This window comes from Meriones unguiculatus, chromosome 8, assembly GCF_030254825.1.
Source record: "Meriones unguiculatus strain TT.TT164.6M chromosome 8, Bangor_MerUng_6.1, whole genome shotgun sequence".
NCBI lineage: Eukaryota > Metazoa > Chordata > Mammalia > Rodentia > Muridae > Meriones > Meriones unguiculatus.
Genome location: NC_083356.1, coordinates 20363842 through 20380472, shown reverse-complemented (window position 1 = coordinate 20380472; position 16631 = coordinate 20363842).

Genomic DNA, 16631 nt, shown 5'->3' with positions numbered 1-16631 from the left:
TGGCAGTCTCTGAGCAAAGGCGGCGGCTTCAAGTTGCTCCCTGGAGAACGAAGGCACCAGCCACTCACTGCCCTGTGAGGACGCATGACGCTTTGCCCTCAGCAACTTGGCTTGCTTTGAAACTCCTCTGTCCTCTGTGAGAGTCTGCTGTGTTCCTTCCTCTTGCCTTCAGTTACAATGCATGGTGGATGGTAGCCATGGAACTCTTGTTATTGATTTTTCTTTTAGTTAATTTGTGTGTGTATGTTGTGTGTATGTGTGTGTGTGTGTGTGTGTGTGCGCGTGTGTTATACACGTGTGTAGCACATGCCCATATGGAGACTAAAGGAGGACACTATGGCCGTCACTCTCCACTTCACTCCCTTGAAAAAGGGCCTTTCACCTCACCTTAAGGTAGGCTGCCTCAGTGTCCTCCCCCATGGTGCTGACATTCCAGGCACTGCTTTTATTTACATGAGTGGTGAGGATTTGAACCCGGGTCCTTATGAATGTGCAGCAATCACTCTTACCCACAGAGACACCTCCCAGATGATATGGTTGATCTTTCTAAATGTTTTTGTATTATTGTTGTTGTTTTCCAAGACAGGGTTTCTCTGTGTAGCCCTGGCTGTGCTCGAACTCACTCTGTAGACCAAGCTGGGCTTGAACTCACAGAGATCCGCCTGCCTCTGCCTCCTGAGTGCTGGGATTAAAGGTGTGGGCCACCACTACCTTTTTTTTTTTTTCCCAGTCTTTCAAGAACAAAATGAAACACAACCTCACCTTCCCATCTTAGAGGACAGGCCAGTCGTTTTGAGAGCAACTGTTTTAGGAGCAGTCACTCCTCCAAAAACAAAAGTTCGTTTCATCCAGGTGAGATGGTCCATGCTCGGCCCATGCTCTTGTTTTTCCCAGGCTCCAGAAGCCTGAGCCCAACCAGCTTTCAGTCCCAAAGTTTACCCAGTCTCAAAGTACTTTAAAATTATAAAAGAGAGAATTAAGTTATCAATCAAGGATAAGTAATTACTGCATTCTCTCCCCCACCCCAATCCCAGGCCCCCACTCCACTAGATGTCTTGCTGTCTCCTGTGGTCCCAGGACACCCCAGCTGAGACCCTGGGCTACTGAGTCAGCCTGTGCCAGGGGGGGAGGGGGAGCTGAGATGGCCCTGACTCAGTGCCTGATGAGCTGCACGCTGCCTGGAAAGCTAATAAGCTGCTGAGGCAAGCCATCCCTTCTGTGACGCGGGTTGATGCCGTGAGTGGGTGGGGATGAATGAACCGGAGTGGAAATGTTCCTGGAGCATTTATGAAGCTAAGAAGAACTGTGAGCAGGAGGAGGCCGTCAAGGGCAGTCACTGCGAAAGGCTGCCAGTGAGCTCTGTACCGAGGGTCTCAAGTGGGCAGCCCTGACCTGGTGTGTGACCAGCTACTGCCAGCAGAAGCCCTTCCCACCTTCTGCTAATGTCTCTGCCTTGGAGCCAGATTGGGGTGGGGGGTGGAGGGAAGGCCTCCTTCCGGTGTTCCACCCATTCTAATTTTTAAGAAGCGGGAGGAGGTGGGAGTAGCGGTGTGGCCTCGCTGGTAGGCTCTCTCCCTCCGTTCCACAGCCCACCCCAAACTTAGTCATAATAACTCATGTCTTTGTCACTGGCTGGGGAGGGGAAGCACAGAGGAAGAAGCCGTGATTAGGAGGGAAGCCCCAGGAGAGGGAAGGAAACAGATGAAGACAGGAAGGCCAGGGGAATGTGACTTTGGGGCCACCCCAAGCTATGCTGAGTTAAATACAGCGTCCTTGCTCCGCGCCAGGCCTCCAACTAGGGAACGTGGACAGAGAAATAGATAGAACATTATCATTGTCCTCAGGGACCTCAAAATCTGCCCTGAAAGCCGGGCATGCCTTTAACCCCAGCACTCAGGAGGCAGAGGCAGCAGATCTCTGAGATGGAGACCAGCCTGATCTACAGAACTGGTTCTAGGCCAGCCGGAGCTACACGTAGAGATCCTGTCTCAACAACAACAAAAGGTTAATTATACTAGAACGAGCTAGTGTCCTAGCCTGAGGACAGCATGGGGAGCTGAGGTAGAGAGGAGGAAAATCTCAGCCACAGAGAGATTGTTGAACCACATCTCAGGTCCTGTCTAGGCCTGGCTGGTCCAGGAGGCTGGGCAGATCGGTCTGAAGCGTGGCTACACTAGAGCAGTCTCTTGGAAGCAGGGAGTTTGTCTTGCTGGGTTTTGCATGTGTGCTAGCTAGTTTTGTGTCAAGTTGACACAAGCTAAAGTAGTCTGAAAGGAAGGATCCTCAGTTAAGAAAATGTCTCCGTAAGGCCGGGCCGGAGGCAAGACTGAACAGCATTTTCTTTCTTTCTATTTTATTTTGTTTTGTTTTGTTTGAGACAGGATTTCTCCGTGTAGCCCCGGTTGTCCTGTATTCACTTTGTAGACCAGGCTGGCCTTGAAATCACAAAGATCAGACTGCCTCAGCCTCCAGAGTGCTGGGATTATAGGCATGCCCCACTGTGTCCAGCTTTTCTTAACTAACGATTTTCTTAACATTGTTAAGCATCCATTATGGGTGGTGCCGTCCCTGGGCTGGTGGTCCTGGGTTCTATAAGAAAGCAGGCTGAGCAAGCCAGGAGAGCAAGCCAATGAGCAGCACTCCCCGAGGGGTTCTGCATCAGCTCCTGCCTCCAGGTTCCTGCCCTGCCTGAGTTCTTGTCCTGTCTTCCTTTGATGTGGAACTGCAAGCCAAATAAACCCTTTCCTCCCCAAGTTGCTCTGGTTATGGTATGTCATCATGGCGATAGTAACCCAAAACTAAGACAGCTGAGTGTGCTGGCAGCCTTCCTGGCAAGAAGTCTCCTGTCGACAAGAACCATTCTACGTATCAGGAGGCAGCCAACCACAGCAGCTGGAAGTTAGGTGGCCAGCCTGGCAAAGCCGCCTGGGAGGCATCACAGGCACCTGCCAATGTGTGTGACGCCCAGCTGTTTGATGGGGTCAGGGTGGGAGGAGCACAGAAGGACAAGGTCATTTCAGGCAAGAGAAGGAGCAAGGGGTCTGCATGTGCAAAGGCAGAAGAGCGTGTTGAGATGCTTCAAGGCCACACCAGGTGTCAGATGGACTTGGGGGATGGAAGAGGTCTGGCAGGCTGGGGGCTCTAAAGAATTTGTGTTCTTTTGTTTGACAAGGGTCTCCTGTCTCCCAGCCTGGCTTTGAACTTGCTCTATAGCTGACAATGGCCTTGAGCTTCTGGTGGAGCTACAGATAGTCATGAGCTACTATGTGGGTCCTCTGGAAGAGCAGCCAATGCTCTTAACCCCTGAGCCATCTCTCCAGCCTCATTTTTATGTTTTTAAATTATTTTATTAAAAAGTTTACATTTTATTTATTTGTGCGTGGCGTGAAAGAAAGACAGAGACAGAGACAGAGAGCGTCCTCTGCTTCTACCATGTGAATCCTGGGGATTGAACTCAGGTCTTCAGTCTTGGAAGCAAGCACCTTCATCTGTTGAGCCATCTTGTCACCCTATTTATTTTTTTAAAGATTTTATTTATTTAATATATGAGTGTTCTACCTGCATGTACACATGCCAAAAGAGGATATCAGACTCCAGGATAGATGGTCGTGAGTCACCATGTTGCTGGGAATTGAACTCAGGACCTCTGGAAGATCAGGCAGTGTTCTTCCCTGCTGAGCCATCTCTCCAGCCCTTGTCACCCTATTATCTATTTTTTTAATTTTAAGATTTATTTTTAATTATGCATAGGTGTGTGTCTGCAGGTATGTCCGTGTGCATGAAGCACCTGAGAAGCCAAAGGCATTGCACCCTCTGGAGCTGGAGTTAGGACTATCATGACCCCTCCTGAAGTGCTCCTGGGTGCTGGGAGCCCAGCTCCACCTCCAGTGCTGTCTCCAGCCTTGTCTATTTATTTTTTCTGGTAGCAGGTTTGTTACGTTGCCCTGACTGGCCACCCCTCTGCCTCAGACTTCTGAATGCTAGGATTACGAGGTGCACCACCATGCATGACCACCCCAGTCATGTTTGCAAACGTTTATCCAACATCACAGGCAGGGCCAGCCCGACCAACCGCTCAGTCATGCCAAAGCAGGACTCAGCAGCTTCTGAAGTGACGTGAAGGGGAAGAGGAGCCACCAGCAACAAATAGCCAAAGGGGCTGCCTTCCAGTGCTGGGAACACGGTGGTGGAAACCAGCCGAAAGCCAAACCCATTTCCTCCATGCTGGCATTTGAAATTAGGAAAAGTATCGTCACAAAGGAAGCCCATTGGCGGAGCAGGAAGGAAACCTGGAGCTGGGAAAGCCGCAAGTGTGTTAAACAATGCCAGCTGGATGGCCCAGGGAAAATCACCCAGCTCCTCTGCCCCTACATCTGTCACCAGGAGTCCTGTCAGCTCCCCAGGGGGTCAGCTGCAATAAGACCTGTGTTTTAGGTGGCTATGCAAACTTTAGTTACCATAACCTTGTGCAAAAAATAACCTCACAGCAAGGCGACTCCGGAGGCAGGCTCACATCATTCTGCTCGCCATTTGGCACCAAGCAGGTTGGAGATTTGCTGGATGACACAGCAAGTCAGCAGGGGAGCCGAGGCATGAAGCCATCTCAGGGATGGATGCTGGTACTGTCAACACAGCCAGCCAGAACCCAACTTCACGCTGCAGGTCTCCCATAGAGTCCCAGGTAGCAGGGTGTCTGAGGGAGCCATGGGCACCCAGAGATGGTTGCTAAGAGGTAGCCGGATGAGATGCCCAGGAGGCAAAGACACTTGAAGTAGGAGACTATGTCCAGGGTGGACATTTGTCTGAGGATTAGAGAGCATAGTAGATTTCTTTCTCTTCCTCCTTGTTTTCTTTTGTCCTTTATGGTTGTAATTAATAACATAAACTAAAAAATAGAATAGTCTAGGCTAGCTTTCTATTCACTACAAAGCCCCAAACGACCCTGAACTTCCGGTCCTCCTGCCTCTACCTTCTGAATAAGTGCTAGGACTGCAGATGCACAACACCAATCCAGGCCTATGTAGTGTCTATAAGGATCTAACCCAGGGCTTCATGGATACCAGCGGAGCTAAGAATTCTCATGTAGACTAGGCTAGCCTTGAACTTCCTGCAGAGCTCAGGATCACCTCAGATCTTGAACTCCCCATTCTCCCTTTGCTTTCAAGTTCCTTCATCTTATAAAAGCAGATTTGTAGTCAAGCCGTGGTGCCTACCTTGGAGTGCCCCCCTTGAGAGGCAGAAGTAGGAGAATCAGGCCCCGCTGCAGATACATAATAAGTTTGAGGCCAGCATAAGCTGCACGAGACCATACCTGAAAAAGTAATAAAATTTGGGCTGGAGAGATGGCTCAGAGGTTAAGAGAACCGGCTATACTTCCAAAGGGCCTGAGTTCATTTTCTAGCAACCACATGGTGGCTCACAACCATCTATAATGAGATCTGGTGACCTCTTCTGGCATGCGGGCACACGTGCAGAATACGGTATAAATAATAAATGAACGAAATGTTTTTTAAAAAGTAATAAAATTTAAAACCACATTTGTTATGCTAAAACTCACATAGAAAATATAATCCTTTAGAACGTATAGTTCCGAGCTGAGCATGGTGGTGCATGCATGTAAATCCCAGCACTCAGGAGTTAGAGGCAGGAAGATGAGGGGTTTAAGGCCTCTTCAGATATGTAGCCATTCTGAGGCCAGCCTGCGTCACTTAAGATCTCAAAAAAACAAAGTGAAACTAAAGTGTAGAGGTTAATGGTTTTTAAACATATCCACTGTGATACTAATCCATGATCAACATTTAGAAGTGTCCATCATTCCTTCTTTATTTTATTTTTTACTTTTTTTTTATTAATTACACTTTATTCACTTTGTATCCCCCTCCCCATCATTCCTTCTTTTATCTTTTTCTTTTTTATTCCTGTTTGGTTTTTTTTTTTTTTTGGGGGGGGAGGGGAGTTTGAGACAGGGTGTCTCTGTGTGGCCCTGGCTGTTTTGGACTCACTCTGTAGACCAGGCTGGCCTTGAACTCACAGAGATCCGCCTGCCTCTGCTTCCCCAGTGCAGGGATGAAGGGCGTGCGCCAGTGCTGCCCGGCTAACATATCCGTCATTCTATTAGCAGCCATTTACTTTGCTCGCCTCTCATCCAAACCCAAGGCTTGGGAAAACAAGAATCTGTTTTCTCTATAGATTCACCTCTTCTAGACGTTTCATTGAATAGAACCATGCATTGCACAGTCTTTGTGTCTGGCTTTTTAACAGTGCAATGACTTCAAGATCCGTCCATGCAGTGGACTTCATTTGTACTTCTTTCTTTTTCATGGCTGGATGATAGTCTACTGAATGCAAATAACTTTTTTTTTTTTTTTTTTTTTTTTTGTCCATCGGTAGATGGACTTTTTAGTTGCTTCTACTTTCTGGCTGCTATAAACATTTATGTGTGAATCTTTGTGAGGCTATTTTTCTAAACTCCCTCCTGGGTATGTAGTCAGTTCTGTGCACTTAAGGGTTCAGTTAGCGTGGGTGGAAACGTGGGGGCTGGGTTGCTGCGTTTGTCCTGAGCGTGTAGATGCCATTCCTCCTTGTTATTCCTAAACGCTATAGCACTGCAGCTACCTAGTCCACCTTTACATTGCATTAGGTGCCACAGTTAGCAAGATAATTTCCAGTGTGCAGGAGCGCGGAGCCTGAGGAAGGAGTGCCGTGAGTTCACGGCCAGCCTGGGCCATAGGGTGAGACCTTGTCTCAAAATATAAACACATTCACTAAATTTAATTTTAATATTTTAAGTATATGGGGAAGCTCAAGGGCTTAACATCTAACAGCATATTTGGTTTGTGCACACACATGTATGCATATACACATACGTGCACATACAAATGTTTAGGAGGATGTTTGCCGGCTCTAGGCAAATGTACTATTTTACATATAGGACTTGAGACTCTATGGGTTTTTGTATCTTTGTGATGTTCTAAACATTATTATTATTTTTATTTATTTTACATATAGGGGTATTTTGCCTTCATGTGTGTCCTCATTCCATATGCATGCCTGATGCCCTTGGAGGCCAGAAGAGACTGTTGTATCCCCTAGAATTTGAGTTACAGACAGTAGTTCGCTGCCATGTGAGTACTGAGAGCCCAACTCAGGTCTTCTGGAAAAGCGATCATTGCTCTAAACGGCCGAGCCACTTCACTTGTCTCGCTCCTCGGAATTTTGTTTGTTTTGTTTTGAAAGATCTATTTTCAAGTGTGTTTGTCTTTGTGTGTGTGTTTAACTGTTCGGTATGCACACAAGGTGTGTGTGCAGGGACCCAAAGGTACCAGAGGTGTTGTGTTCCTCTAGACTGGAGTTCCAGGCAGTTTTGCGCCACCCTGTGTGGGTGCTGGGAATTGAACTTTGGTCTTCTGCAAGAGCAGCAAGCACTCTCAACCATTAAACTATCTCTCCAGACCTAAGAGGGTTTTGTTTGTTGTTGTTGTTTTCCCCATTGTTTGTTTGGGACAAGATTTTGGTTTGTAACCCAAGGTGACCTTGAACTCCTGACCGTCCTCCCTCTGCCTCCTGAAGTGCACTATGCGGGACTCTGGGCAGTATTTTCCCCTAATAAAGTGTCTAAACCTTAATGCCTTGGAGCGCTCTTGATAGTGCTGACTATAAAGGACCATGGTCAGGTCCCTTTATTTTCCCTAAGTGTGGATGGGATAGGAAAAAATTCTCTTTTCTATTACCTAAGAGAGGGAGCAAATGATTCGTCCCCTCTAGAGTTGAGACCAGTCACTACTGCTGACCCTGTGTCTTCCCTTCAGCTTTTCTTTTCAGCAGGGAAGGAGCCTGCCCAAGTGGAAAACTCCAACTCTCCTGAGCTGTCAACAAAAGCCAACACTGGCTGCTGCTGGTTTTAACTCAGGGGTGGAATGCTTGGCTAGCAAGCAGAGGGCTCTGGATTCTATCCAGTAATGCAAACCAAACGAACCCCACGAAAACCAAAACCAGTGCTATCCGGCGTCACAGGGAGGAGTCATCGCAGCCAGCTTCAGAGTGTCCCTTTTGTGTGTGGAAGAACTCAGAGGCCACAAGTGTGGGCTGATGGAAGGGCAGTGACACGTGAGCAGGCTGCAGACCTATGTGATCTACTCAGGGCCGGCTTGTTCCCTGAAGGCATAAATCTCACTTTCAAACAAAGAAGAACTAGGAAACAGCTGTGGCAAGTTCTTGACAACTGGCTGAGATGCTTTGTCTGTTATCTGATGCCTGGATATTTGGTGTCTACCAGAACTGAGAGGTAAACATGTATTATTTCTGCAAAGGAGGGTAAGAAGCAGCTCCAAGACAGCAGGATTTAGCTCCGAACAAATGCCAGGACCCGGAAACTGGGCGCGGAGGTTGGTGCATGCCTTTAAATCCCAGGCAGGGGCAGGTGGATCTCTGTGAATTCCAGGACAGCCAGGGCTATATAGAGGGATCTTGTCTCAAAAAGCAAGCAAACAAAACAACAATAATAATAATATAAATAAAAACAAAATGCAAGCAAACAAACTAGGGCTTCAGGCTGGAGAGAGATGGCCTAGTAGTTAAGAGCACTGGATGCTCTTTTAGAAGACACAGGTTCAATTCCCAGCACCCACATGACAGCTCACAACCAACTACAGCACCAGTTCCAGGTGACCCAACACCTTTTTCTGGTTTCCTTGGGCACCAGGCATGCAAATAGTGCACAAAGATACATACGAGAGAAATACCCATATACCTCAGATTAGAACTTTTAAAGGTTTATCTATGCATTTTACGTATAGTGATTTGTCTGCACGTACACCCGCACACCAGAAGAGACTATGACACTGTAGATGGTGATCCACCGTATGGTTACTGGGACTTGAACTCATGACTTCTAGAAGAGAAGAGTAGCCAGTGCTCTTAACTGCTGAGCCGCTTTCCCAGCCGTAAAATAAAAATTAAAACAAACAAACAAACAAAACAACAACAACAAAAACCCACCCAAAAACCTAGAGCCCCGTACTGAGAAACACACCACAGCTATACTGGACCTTGACATCTTTAGCATCCACTGCAGGAAGCCAGAACCTCACGGGACTTGCAAGGGCTCCAGGAATCAGGTGGCAGAACTAGGTGCCAAGTTTTCTCTTGCTCAGGGCTTTATACACAACCGGAGGCTTTTGAGAATGAATAAATTAATTAATTTTGGCCAGGGTCTCTTGTGTCCCATGATAGCCTCCTACTAACTGAGTAGTAAAGGGTGACCTTGAACTTCTGATCCTCCTGCCACCACCTCACGAGTGATGCTGTTACCGGCTGTGCCACCTTGCCTGGTTTATACAGCATGACCGGTTTCATGCACGCTAGGCAAATACGAACCGAGATACACACCCAGATCCAGAACTGGGGGATTTTAGGTCATCTTGAAAATGGGTTGGAAGCCACAGTGGTGGTGATGGTGCATGCCTTTAATCCCAGCTCTCAGGAGGCAGGGGCAGGCGGGTCTCTGAGTTCGAGGCCACCCTGATCTACAGAGTGTGATCTAGGACAGCCACAGCTACACAGAGAAACCTAGTTTTGAAAAAACAAACAAACAAACAACAACAAAACATAAAAAAATAAAAAGAAAACATGGGTAGAAACAGCATCCTTAAAATCGATGTAACCCTCAAATCCCTGGAGACCCGCAAAACACTGTGCCCTTTTGGTGATGGGAGATGGAAGATAAAGATATATATATTGTAATGCACTTTGAAAACCCACACATTCACAATGCCAGATCCCAGAGCCCTTATTGAGATGTCAGGCCTTGGTGTTTTCATGGTATCACTGTCACATTTAGGGCACTTGTTCATTTCTAGTCTTTGGCCCCCAGCAGCATGATGTCATCAGTCTGAAGTGGAATAGCTCGATATCTTGGGAAACAGAGAATTGTTAGAAGTCTGAGAAGCGAGGAGCTGTCAAAAGAGCTAACAGCCGCCATGACAAGATGGGGCAGGTGATCCGATGTCCCTGATGGATGAGAGCAGTTTCTGAACTTTTATTTTTTTTTTCTTCCTAAAACAGAGGGGGGAAAGCAATTTGCCAGCTCGATAACTGTGTGTCAGGTGTCAGGGATGGAATTTATTTCCTCTGTCAATGGGACCACATTAGAAATGCAGCTGCAACCGGAGTCACCACATAATTGGGTTTATGGAAATCCACTGCCACTCTCCAAGGCCCAGCTGCCATCTTCGCTGGCCGGGGTGAAGACTAACGTAGGAATTTAGTTACGTCATCACCCAGAGTCCTTCAAAGCCCTGGTGGTGAGAATTTTGTTTTTGAGGAGATTATTAGCTTTTTTGAAAAGATTTTTTTGTGTGGGGCTTTGCCTGCATGTGTGTCTATGCTCTACATATGGGCAGTGGCCACAGAGGCCAGAAAAGGGTGTTAGATTCCCTAGAACTGGAGTTAGCTGCTGTGTGGGAGCTGGGGATTGAACCTGGGTCCTCTGGAAGAACAGCCAGTGCCCTTAACCACTGAGCCACCTCTCCAGCCCCGAACTAACCAAGCTGACCTTGAACTCACTATACTGCTGATGACTTTGCATTTCTGATACTCCTGCCTCAACCTCCACAGTGCTGGGATGAGAGATGTATGCCATCAATGGCTCATTTATGCAGTGCTGGGATTTGAACTCAGGGCTTTGTGTATATAAGGCAAGCACTCTGCCAACTGAGTTACAACCTCAGCCCTTTGTGGGGTTTGTTGTTTTTCTTGTTATTGATGGAGACAGGGCCTTATTTTGTAGTCCAAACTGACCCAGAACTCACTATGTAGCCCAAACTGGCTGTGAACCTAAGGTGATCCTCCTGCCTCAGCCTCTTCTCTTTGGTGCTAGGATTATAGGAATGAGACACCATAGCAGTTTCATAATATTATCAATCACTTCAATTCCTTGGAGAAAGCCAGATTTCTTTTGCTTATCAGTCAGGAGTTTCCATTTGACTTTTCTCATCATCGTATCTCTTATTCTGCCAAACAGAGAGCCAATGTAGTAATTGTGCCAGTGACTGGGACATCTATTCCAGGCATGTAACTAGAGGCACTAAAATAATGCTGCTGGGCGGTGGTGGTGAATACTTTTAATCCCAGCACTCAGGGGGTGGAGGTAGGTGGATCTCTGAGTTTGAGGCCAGCCTGGTCTACAGAGGAAGTTCAAGGCAAGACAAGGCTAACACAGAGAAACCCTGCCTCGAAAAGAAAAGAAAAGAAAAGAAAAGAAAGGAAGAAAGAAAGAACGAAAGGAAGGGAGGAAGGAAGGTAGGTTTGAGTCAGGCAGCAGTGGCACACGCCTGTAGTCCCAGAACTCTGGAAGACAGAGGCAGGTGGATGGCTATGAGTTTGAGCCCAGCTTGGTCTGCAAAGTGAGTCCCGGACAGCCACGGCTACACAGAGACAAAAAAACAAAACAAAACAAAAACCCTAAATGAATAAATAAATGAAATAAAGAAGAAAAAGAAAAGAAGAGAAAAAGGAAGGTGTGTAGAGCCACAGGGCCTGCTGTAAAGCCATACCAGCCAAGTCCCTCGATAGGCTGATCCATCTTAACCCTGCTCTGACAGCAGATCTCAGTGTCGTTCTGGTCAACAAACATTCCTGTTAACCTTTTGCTTATCTCCAAAAGGCCTAATTCTTAGCTTTTGCTGCATACAGCCAGCCTGGCTAGACACCCCCCCCTCCGGGAGAGGAACCGAGTCAGAGTCACGGTTCTTGCCTGTGTCACTGAGACATCTTTGTATGTGTGCAAGCATGTGCTAGAGAGCAAACCAAGGGCCTCGAGGCTGCATTTCCAGCTCTATTATCCTTTCCTGGGAGTGCCGAGGCTACATTTCTTCCAGGGCTCCGGAGTAGAGACTGATTCATGCTTCGAAATTGGGAGACAGACCGTCCTAACAATCATCTCGACGGAGAAGGTCAGCCTCTTGTGTACCAGAGCTGAAGGGTTTTACGTCTTTTTTTTTTTTTTTCCCCCAGTGCTGGAGATGGAACCCAGATTCTGTGCACATTGGCCAATTGCTCTGTCACTGGGCTGTAGCCCTGGCCCCTGTGGTTTTTCATGTTTGCGAGTCAAGCACAAACAAACACAGCAGGCAGTCTACTCGGCGACTTTGTTCTAGGGACCCCATGGTGAACCTGAGCACATCTTTCTCTGCAGCTGAGACTATCCCCAGCCCAGCCTACCATAATAACCCACTCACCTCCCTCCCCAAAGAGTGCTAGACCCCGTTCCTACCACCCCAAAATCTATACTCCCTGTTAAATGGGGGAAACCACGTCTCCTGCCGGCACCTCCCACTGAGAGGTGGTCAAGGATGCTAGCATTTCCCCTTCTCCCACGGGACTCCTCAAGACCTGTTTTCCAGGGGGTCAGTTTTTAAGGTAAGAGGGAGCCATGTCTATGTAGGGGTTAATTTTATTTTGGAAGCAACTGGAAGCCACCAAGCTGTTTTCACCAGTAGAGTAAATGAATGGGGTTTACATTTTCGCAGGACTGCTCCTGTTATTTGGTAAAGAACGTACCGGAAGGGGCCAGGCAGCAGTGAGGGAGGATAAATGATTCTCAGATGCAGTGATTCAAATGGGCCTTGGAAACACGCAGGCAGCAGCTGGGTCCTGGGAAGTACAGTGGTGGACATCCACAAGAGGGGTACCTGAAACCCTTAGGGTTCCTTGGGCAGGGCAACTGAGCAGGTGATACATGGATGTCAGGGAAAAAGAATTTATTGCTATAAATAGGCTTTTTTTTTTTAAAGACAGTGTCTCACCATGTAGATGTGGCTAGCCTGGAACTTTCTTTATACACAATGTTGGCCTTGAACACACTCCCAGAGATCTGCCTGCCTCTGGCTCCTGGTGGTGGGATTGAAGGTATGCACCAGCATACCCAGCCAGACGTCATCTTTTTTTTTTTTTTCTTTCATTGGTGTTTTGCTTATATGTCTTTATTAAGGTGTTAGGTTCCTTGAAACTGCAGTTACAGACAGTTGTAAGCTGCCATGTGGGTGCTGGGAATTGAACCCAGGTCTTCTGGAAGAGCAGCCAGTGCTCCCAAATGCTGAGCCAGCTCTCTGAGCCACTAGACTCCATCTTTTTTTAATGATTTTGCTGGGGCTGAAGAACAGACAGGCGAAGCGCCAGGATGATCGAATAGGTCAAAGTTCTGTTCTTTGGAGACTGGAACAAAGGTAGCCTTATCCAGACATTTGGATGGTGCCAGTTCTAAAGCTCTAACTCCAAGCATCCTGTCTGAGGAAGCGGCTGAGACTCTCTGATTTGCAGCATGTTCGGTGGGCAGGCAGCAAGGAGAACTCAAATCTAGGGACATCTGCCAGCAAGATGCTTCATGCTGCCCCTAAAACGACACTCTACAGAGCCAGGAACATCCTGTTACCCTCCCACATTTACCCAAACCTAGGAACATCATCATCAGCCCTTTGTGTCAATGAGCAAAGTAGAACAGAGGCTGCCAGTCCTGGTCGTGCTAAACAATAGCAGAAGCTTTCTACTTGATTGACAGCACCCTTGTCAAGCATGCACCCCCGTCTACGGCCCTTTTCCTTTCACTTCTCTTCCCCTGCTCCCATGCACACTATACATTCTGCTCTCCACCTCAGCCTCTACTCTGAGCAAACCCATGCTTGGGGCACCCCACTTCTTCATCTGTCACGCAGGGACAGTGGCATTCTGTTGTTTCAAGGATTAGTAATAAAAACTTGCATGTCTCTCCCTGTGTCTGTGCACCAACTTTCTTAACTTCTTATTTTTTGAGACAGGGTCTCTCGAATCTCAGTTGAGCCTCAAATGGACTGTGCAGTTAAGGATGACCCTGAACTTCTGATTGTCTTGTCTCCCTCTCCAAAATGATAGGACTCCCAGTTCATGCTCCATCAGGAAGGGAACCCAGGGCTTCCTGGATGCTAGGCAGGTGCTCTACCAACTGAGCTACATCTCGAGCCCACTGGATTAATCTTCTATTTGCTCCTTCAAATCCACTTTTTATTCCCATGTGCTCTGCCCTGGACCCCAAGAGGATGATTCTTGGACCATGTCAACAGGCAAAGATCTGAAGGCAAGGGAGTCAGGGAGCATAGCTTATTGTTCCTTAGGTCTCCTGCCTGCTGGGTTCCTGACAGTGTTTTCTGGGTTCTGCTAGTTGGCCTGCTCAGGCCTACCCATGGGATTGGCGTCCAACTGTTGCCGGCTCTAGATACCACCGTAGCATCCTTCACAGGTCACGCTTAGTGGTCCCTGAACCTTGGTAAACAGGCCCTTTATTAAAGCCTCTCTGCTTTCACACTTGTTCCGTCTGTTCCCTCCAGACATCCTGATTGATCCAATCAATAAGCATCATCTCACCTGCCGCAGGCGGTCCAGGAGGCTCCTCCAGCCACAGCAAAGCTCGGGGGAAGCGAAGGAGATAATTCCTTCATGTTGTCTCATCTTTGCAGGAAGCAGGAAATCTCCACCAAATGCCTCGCACACCACCGTTCCCCTTGAATGCCACTGGTAGTGGTGAGTCACACACTCTCTTGATTCCCAGAAAAAAAAAGAAAAGTCAGAGACAAAGGGACATGTGGGAATTTTACCAGGAAGTGTGATCCTAGGAATCAGGAATGAAAAGGGAGCAAGCAGGACAGCGGGAGACACTGGCAGAAGGATTTCCTGTTGACACCATGCTGAGTGACCTCGGACTGCCGAAAGGCCGTACAAAATGTCTCTGATAGGGAGGCAGAGGCAGGCAGATCTCTGTGGGTTCGAGCCCAGCCTGGTCTACAAAGAGAGGCCAGGAAAGCCAAGGCTACACAGAGAAACCCTGTCTAGAAAAACCAAGAACCGAAAACAAACCAACAAAAACAAAGACTCTGATGACACACCCTGAGGGAACAAGGAGAGAGCGATTATCTGTGACCTTCATCCAACACTGAGCAAAGATGCACCCCAAGAGCATTAACTGTCCCTGGTTGGACATTTTGGGGTTCCCATTCCCTAAGCTGTAGCAGAAATGGAGAACACCCTGGACTGAGGGGGAAAGGGACACTGCAGGTCTGAGATGCGCTGTAGCACCAGGAGGCCCTAGGTGTGCTGTGCCACACTGACACCTGTACCATGGGGACCGAGGGGGGGGTGCTGCAGAAGTGGTGGGCAGGTGAGCAAGGAGTAGCCGGGAGGAGCTAAAAGGATGCACGTGGGTGTCCAGGAGAAACGGCCAGCCCTAAAACAGTCCCGACCAGATGCTTCTGGAACCCTTGTCACATTCTCCACCTCTAGTTTTGGCTTCGGCTATAATGGGCTATTTATTGAATGAGCTCAATTCATCCTGTGCCAGTCGTGTCTTGCCTTCTGCCTATTTGCTTTCTGTTCCAGAATCCTCTGACACACTGGAGACTTTTGGCTCTAGGGTAAACAGTCCAGATGGGCAGGCTCAGTGTCTCAGGAGAAGTCTGAACCAATTAGAGTGAGGATCAGTCAATATAAAATCAACTTCCTGTACTTCAGGTGGATAATCCCCAGAGACAGCGCGTGTGCATGTGTGGGTGCGTGCGTGTGTGGGTCCATGTGTGCATGTGTGATGCTGAGGATTGAACCCAGGGGCTTGTGCATGTTACTCAAGTGCTATACCGTTTAACTAAACTCTCTGCCTTCTATTCCTTTACTCCTGTTCCTTAGTCTCACACCAAGAGTAAATTTCCACATACAACTCTGAGTCAAAGACTGTTTCCAGAGGGAACCAAACTGAGAAAATGAATTCTGGGAGTCGCAGCCTTGAAGACAGATCTTCAGCTAAGATGCCGGGCGACATCGGTGATCAGTCAGATGTCCCTAAGTGTACCGCTGCTGGTAGTGGACAAGATGCTGACCGACCCTGGCCTGGCAGTGACATCATAGTGACAGAGAGTCCTGCCTGTGGCCAACTGAGATAGATACAAGTAGAAAAGGAGGTGCTGATGGGAGCAGCTTCTTCAGTAGAGTCCTGAAGGAAGTGTGGAGTCTGAACTGTTTTGGAAGCCCAGAAAGGAGAAGAAGATGGAGGGGTCAGATACTCCGATTCAGGACACACGGTGAAAGCCAGAAGGCCTCCAGGGCAGCATTTCAAGGATGATGTCACCTTATGCAGAGGTAGAGCAGTCTGCTGAATCTGATTGCCAGGGTAGCCGGAGGCGCAAAAGAGATGACATAGGTACAGCCTTGGTGACACTTTAGTGATGAGGAGTGGAGCCCTGAAGTCTAGGAGGGGACATCTGGACAAATTTGAAAACAGATCCCTTCAGCTCCTTGGACACTCCAGACCAGCAGATACAACTGCCTCCCCTGTCTCCTCCTCCTCCCTTCGTTTTGTTTTGTTTTGTTTTTCGAGACAGAGTTTCTCTAGGTAGCCTTGGCTGTCCTGGACTCACTTTGTAGACCAAGCTGGCCTCGAACTCACAGAGATCCACCTATCTCTGTCTCTCCCCTGAGCGCTGGGATTATAGGCATGAGCCACCGTGCCTGGCTCCCCCTGTCACCTTTTGAAAGGAGAGCAGCCTGCCCTCGTTTGGAAAATCGTGATAGGATTCAACTGTGATTACAGCTTGCAAGAGGGCATTTATCGTTTT